The following is a 6,692-nucleotide window of genomic DNA, read 5'->3' as shown; positions in this document are numbered from 1 at the left end:
AAAGGCTCCTCCGGGGCGCGCAGCGAGCTGCTTGCTCCAGGAAGCATATATCTGGAATGCCGTTTTTCCAGTTTGTTCCTGGAATGGTATTATAGGTAGGCCACACCCCTGGGGAAACTCCCCCTAGACTGACCGGCCGCTTAGGACGCAGTCATGTGATCCATCATGGGAACCCCCACTCACAAGTGAAGTCCAGCCAAGTTGACACATCTTCAACTATCACACTACATAAAGAAATACCAAAAATCAGGGTATAAGAATAATTTTATTGTGAGCAGATACTATTTGAATTAGGCACTGTCACCCAAACATATTGGAAAGGCACTCCAAAGAGAGGACAGTGAAAATGGGTTATATAGGTCATTTTTATGTTAATTTCTCAAGGATAGCATTACAACACAGGGGAGATTACAGAAACAGCCACAAAGGACAAGTCATATATCCTAAAACAGACTCTAGTCAGATTCTAGAGTTTTTGCTTCTCATAACTGACAGCACATAGATAATTTTCTAAAAGAATCCGATGCCGAAAGCCAAATGGTCTCCACTAAGCTGCTTACTAAGCTAATGTTTAACCTGAAGGTGACTACAGAGAACCAGTTCCTTCAAGGTTCAAAAGAAGACCTAAGGGTAGATGACCTGGCTGGACCAATTCCATGAACCCAGAAATCTGGATTCCAAAAGAATCAAAATGATTTTGTCTAAGGATCAGGCATTTCCTGCTCTACTCCTTTCTCGCTATCCACTGGCAGGTAAATGACAGAAACTAAAACAGATTTTAATTTAGAGAAAAGCAAAGCTTGTAACAAATGTGCCTTGCAAATGCAAGACATAAATGAGAGAAGAAACTGTGAGAACGAGCAGAAGGAGTATGAGGGAATTCTACTTTCTGCACAAATTTTCTGTAACCTTACAACTGTTAAAAAATTAAATGTTTTCTAATACATACTTCTACCTTGTTTAAACCATTTTATTCTTTTTTTTTTTTTTTTTTTTTGAGCAACTTAGTCTTTAAATTAACTATCAAGTAAGTCATCAAATTCTTCCAGAGGATTCTCTAATATGTGATAACAATAATCAGTTCTGTTTATTGAGAATTTTCAATAAACCAGGCATTTTCTTATATCCTTTATATACTTAAAATAACTCTAGAGGCTATATAGAAAATGAGACCAGAAGTTATATAGCATGCCCAAGTTCAGAGGTTTAATAACTTATAAATATGGAGATTTAACCCAGATCTCAATAATCCTAAAGTTTTTGTTCCCTACATTATGTTACAGAATCCTCTTAAAATGAAGAAAAGTCAGTTTCATGGAAACAGTGAACACACATTCTGGAAGATATAAACATAAAGCTGAGGTCATGGCTTATCTACTTTTGCATTTCAGGAGTTTTTGAGACATTCAGTAAATATTTTAAGTGGTTTAGGTTATTCAATAGACAAAGAAAAAAAAAATGAAGAAGAAGAAGTTGAGTGACCTTGAAGGACCTTTTCATGACAATATTAGAAATCAGTCAAAAAGATTTATCATACAAGGTATAAAATTTGTAAAATACAATCAAAACAATAAGCCTCTTAGGTTAGAAATAGCAGACTCAAAAATGAGATCTATTCCTACAGGGCTTGTTGTTTATTTAATAAAAGAAGTTTACTGATAATTTGTAATCATTAACAGCTACAGAATCAATGAAGTAACACAATTACAAAGGGCCTCAGAAAACATTCGCCCTTCAAGGATCACCTGAAGGCAGAATGAGTGTTAAGTCCCTAAGAGTCTCTTTTTAACAGAGCCAACCAAGGTGGCTGTGTGCAAAGATTCAGTAGTTCAGAGGCCATGAAACAACAGCAGTACATCAAGCCAGCTCTCGGAAGGGGAGTGTGCCTTGTCAGTGATGGGATCACTGTGGACCACTCAGAACTATTTAGGAGCATTGAGTATAGCCCCAGGAGAAGGGGCACACAGATGAGAGAACTGCATTTGTCAGGTCAGTGATCATGACCAAATGGTTGCTTGCCAATTGCTGGCAGGGCTCTGGAGAATGATCCAGCAGCTGCTGCTGTATGCCAGACCAACTTCATGAAAGGATGATTCCGGTGTTCTGAAATGGGCCAATTCCCAGAATGCCTGTAAAACTCAGATAAGCCTAACTTTTTTCTTATAGCCTAAGGACACCAAGTGGAGCAGACTAAAGGTGGCTTTATTATTTTACTTTGTTTTGTTTTTCTGGTCAGAATATGTGAGATCAAGGAAACCATTGACTGAAACATGTAATGACTTTGAGAGAAGACATTTCAGAATAAGTTATTGAAACCAAGCTTAATTATTTTATTAAAATATTGCTTTGAGAAAAAAAGAACCCTATAATGTTCTAATATTGCATTTGCTTCATAGTAATATAATTTACTTCTCAGCTAGTTGTCTTTCCTGTAAGCTATATTATCCATTTTCTATCTAAAAATGCCTCATTCCCACTAAACCTGGTGCTATCTTATGTTGGAAATTGTATCCATCAAAAATACTGAATGAAGAAATAGCAATTATTAAAGAATAATGAGCAACATGTGTGGCGCCTTTACTTTTTGGCTAAGATCTTCACTCAAGTACTTAACTTAGAATATTCAGTGGTATAAGGAATCAGATTATTGCAAAAGATCCTACTGTGAATTTCCCCCTGTTCACATATATACACTCATACATTATCTTCCTGGCATGGAGTCCTAGTCAGCTGGTGAGAATTATAAGTCATGGACAAGACCATATGTTAAGGATAAGCACATTCCTTTTAAGAAAGGTGAGTAAATACCTCAAGATTTTTGCTCTTGTTTTTCCACCCATTTACCATGCATTGTGTGATACCTTAACAGGTATTTTTTTTTTTAAGCATATCCTTAAAATGTTTATTAATACTTGTACATTATATGAATTTACAAGAAAAAAAAATTCCCAGAATACAAAAGATGCTGGAGCTTGCCTATATTACCAAAAGATTCTACAGACATCAACAAAAGTTAGGAACTACTTACTTAGCAACTTATTATGTGGTTAAGTAAGGCAGATATTTTCTTTGTTTTATTGAAGCTCAGAGTCTTGCCAAAAGACATTTATTAATAAAATATTTTGTGGAATTTAAGCTACATGGGGACCCTGGGTGATGCACACAATTAATACACTTGACTATTCACCGAAAGGTTGGATATTATAGTCCACCCTGAAGGGCTTCAAAAGAAAGGTCTAGTGATCTGCTCCCAAGACATCAGCGAGTGAAAACCCTAGAGAGCACAGGTCACCACTGATGCACCTGCAATCACTATAAGACAGAATCAACTCAGCAGCAGCTTTTTTTTCTTTTTTTTTCTTTTCAAGATACACGAGTACAGGAATTGTCCATTTTCTCTGCTATGTATATCTATATCTATGTTGTTGTTGTTGTTGTTATGTGCCATCGAGTTGGACCCAAATCATAGTGACCCCTCCTTGGGTTTCCAAGGCAGTATCACTATAGAAGTAGATTGGCCAAACTTCCTTCCAAGGAGTGGCTGGTGGGTTTGAACTTCCAGCCTTCTGGTTAGCAGTCAAGTGCCTTAGGCACTATGCTACCAGAGCTCTTATCTATATCTATATCACCTAAAACAGTGCTTGGTATGTATTAGAAGTTTAGTAGATACTTATGAGTGGGGATTGGTGGCTCAATAGTGGAATTCTTGCCTTCCACTTAGGAGACTGGGTTCAATTCCTGGTCAGTGGCTTTCACGTGGAGCCATCACCCATTTGTCAATAGAGGCTTATCCCATGATACTGGACATGTTTCAGTGGAGCATTCAGACTAAGATAGACTAGGAAAAGGTGCTCAGTGATCTACTTACAAAATTCAGCCAGTGCAAAACAACGGTCCAATCTGCAGCCAATCATGGTGATGGCACAAGATGGGGAAGCTGTTTGTTCTGTTGTACGTAGTGTCATCACGAGTCCAGGGCCCACTGGACATCAAGAGCAAAAATGAATAATTATAAATTACCACTGAATATATAAATTATTTGAAGCATTTCAGTTCTGGGAGTGGACAGTATAATGAAGTCTGTTCTAGGAAAGATTTCTCTGCACAAATAACATGACAATATGATAATTCAGCTCTAAAATTAAGATCAGCCAAGAAAGATGAGACACTGTCCATACAGAGAAACATCATGGAAACAATTCTTAAGACATTAGACAAGATGCTGTTTTCAAAATTAATAAAACAATTCTAATAAAGAGAGCAAAGGTAAAGTGGAGTGAGAATTCAGGTGGAGAACATGTATGGCCAAAAGTCTTATGGGACACAGTACAAATTAGGTGTTTTGTACTAAAGAAAATGTAAAGCTTTTAGAGTATTTTAAACTCTTGTCTTGTTCATTCAATTACTTATTTTTAGTTCTGAAAACTTTTTTCAATACTAGGAGAAATAATACATGACTCACTGATCCAAGTGTTCCATATTTAATTTAGTCAACTTTGAGGAATCAATTAATCTTTTCTTGTCTCAGTTTCACTGTTTAGACAATAATTTGTTTTTTAATTAAATTAGGTAATTTCCAAAGATCTTCCCTTCTCTAAAAGTACATATTCAGTAACAGCTACATATTCAGTAAGTGTTGTTTTATATCCTACAATTTAAGTTTATGCTGGTTTTAGATACCTTCTATTTTTGAAATGGATAATTAAAAAGGCAGAAGAAATGCTCATTTACTGGCATTGTCCCTATGAAGACAAAGTGTGGTTTTAATTTAGGTTCTTTCCAAAGTTGAGCTTGAGACATAGACAAAGGAGGAATGTGGGCAAAGTCTTTATTTAGGAGGTAATCCTAGAAGAAGGAAGAGGAATGAAGAAGCACAACTTCATAAACTGTCCATTGTTGAGCTGATTACTGCAATAGACAATTGAGGTTCAATTCTACTGGGAACCTGCTGAGGATTCATGTAGAATTATCCTCCAGATCACAGGAATAAAGAACAAATTTCTACTCACTTTTGCTGTTATCATTGGAATTTGGCCCCAGGAAATTAATTTTGCACACTTCCACTAGCATATAGGCTAAGATGAATTTTATTGCTTGGGAGACATCTCTGAGGCAAGAAAGTGAAAAAATGCCTCAACATATGCCTGAGGGGAAACAAAAAGTTTCTACCTAGCTGTCACTGTGAGGTATAAAAGAGAACTTTTTAGTAATTAGGATATCATTTTGTTGCAGATGTGAAGTCCGCATTAAACCATTAAAGGCTCAGCTGCTAAGCAAAAAGTTGACAGTTCCAAGCAACCCAGAAGAAAACCAAAAAGCAAAACCCACTGCCATCCAGTAAATTCCAACCTACAGTGACCCACATTGAGTTTCTTTATGGAAGTAGATGGCCCCATCTTCCTTCCATAGAGCAGCTGGTGGATTTGAACCATAGTCCTTCTGGTTAGTAGTCAAATGCTTTAGGCATTATGCCACCAGAGCTCCTTTCACAGGAGAAAGTCCTGGAGATCTGTTTCCATAAAGATTACAGCCAATAAAACACAACAGTGCAGTTCTCTGTCACATGAGATCATTGTGAGTGGAAATCACCTTGCTGGCACCTAATAACAACAGTGGTGGAAATTGATTGGCATATATGCATTGTAGACAGAACAGTCTGGCTGAATTGTGGAATGTTATTTGAAAGAGGAGGAAGATAGAAGCTGGATATCACTAGAGTCCATCTCCACTTCTTATAGGAAAAAAAAAATAAATAAAAATCCTTAACATTAACATAACAAACAATGTTCCCTACATGTTGGTCCGTTAGACAAAAAAAAAATAAAAGTAGAAAACTATAAAATTGGTACAAAGAGCAGGTTGATAATACGTAGAATAAATGAAAGTATGTTGTTGTTGTTGTTGTTATGTGCAGTCAAGTCAGCCCTGACTCATAGAGACAGTCTCCGAGGCAGTATCACTATGGAAGTAGATTTCCCAACCTTCCTTCCAAGGAGTGGCTGGTAGGTTTGAACCACCATCCTTCTGGTTAGCAGTCAAATGCCTTCAGCACTATGCTACCAGAGCTCCTAAATGAAAGTATAGAAGTAGAAATATTCAATATTTTAGAAATAAAATTATTTGTATTTTGAGGCTGAGTACAAGGAAGGAGGACTTGTCTACAATGAACCTCAACTTTCTGCCATGAGTGAATGTTAGTACCACTTATTAATATTGGGGATGAAGAAGGAAGAGGCTGTCCACTTCTCAAAGAGTTGGCCAGGGAAAACCTTATGAATAGCAAAGAAACACTGTTTGATATATTATAGCACAACTTTATGAATAGTCTGGTTAGGTTAGAAGGCTCTCAGAATAGTACTAGGAAAGAGCTGCATCATCAGAGTAAACCCAGCCTTACTCCTATGGATAAGGTAAAGCTTTCAAGACCTCCATTTGCTGATGTGGCACCACGCCAATTGAAGAGAAACAGCTGCAGACATCCATTAATCATCGCAACATGGAATGTACGAAGTATGAATCTAGGAAAATTGAAAGTTGTCAAAATTGAAATGGAACTCATAAAGATTGATATCCTCAGCATCAGTGAGCTGAAATGGACTGCTTTTGGCCACTTAGAATCAGACAACCATGTGATCTACTATGCCGGGAATTACAGTTTGAAGAGGAATGGTGTGATATTCATCATAACAAAG

This window comes from Orycteropus afer, unplaced genomic scaffold (assembly GCF_000298275.1).
Source record: "Orycteropus afer afer isolate SDZICR_OR568_19922 unplaced genomic scaffold, OryAfe1.0 scaffold00614, whole genome shotgun sequence".
NCBI lineage: Eukaryota > Metazoa > Chordata > Mammalia > Tubulidentata > Orycteropodidae > Orycteropus > Orycteropus afer.
The sequence above is the reverse complement of the archived record's forward strand: the minus strand, read 5'-3'. Positions refer to the sequence as shown.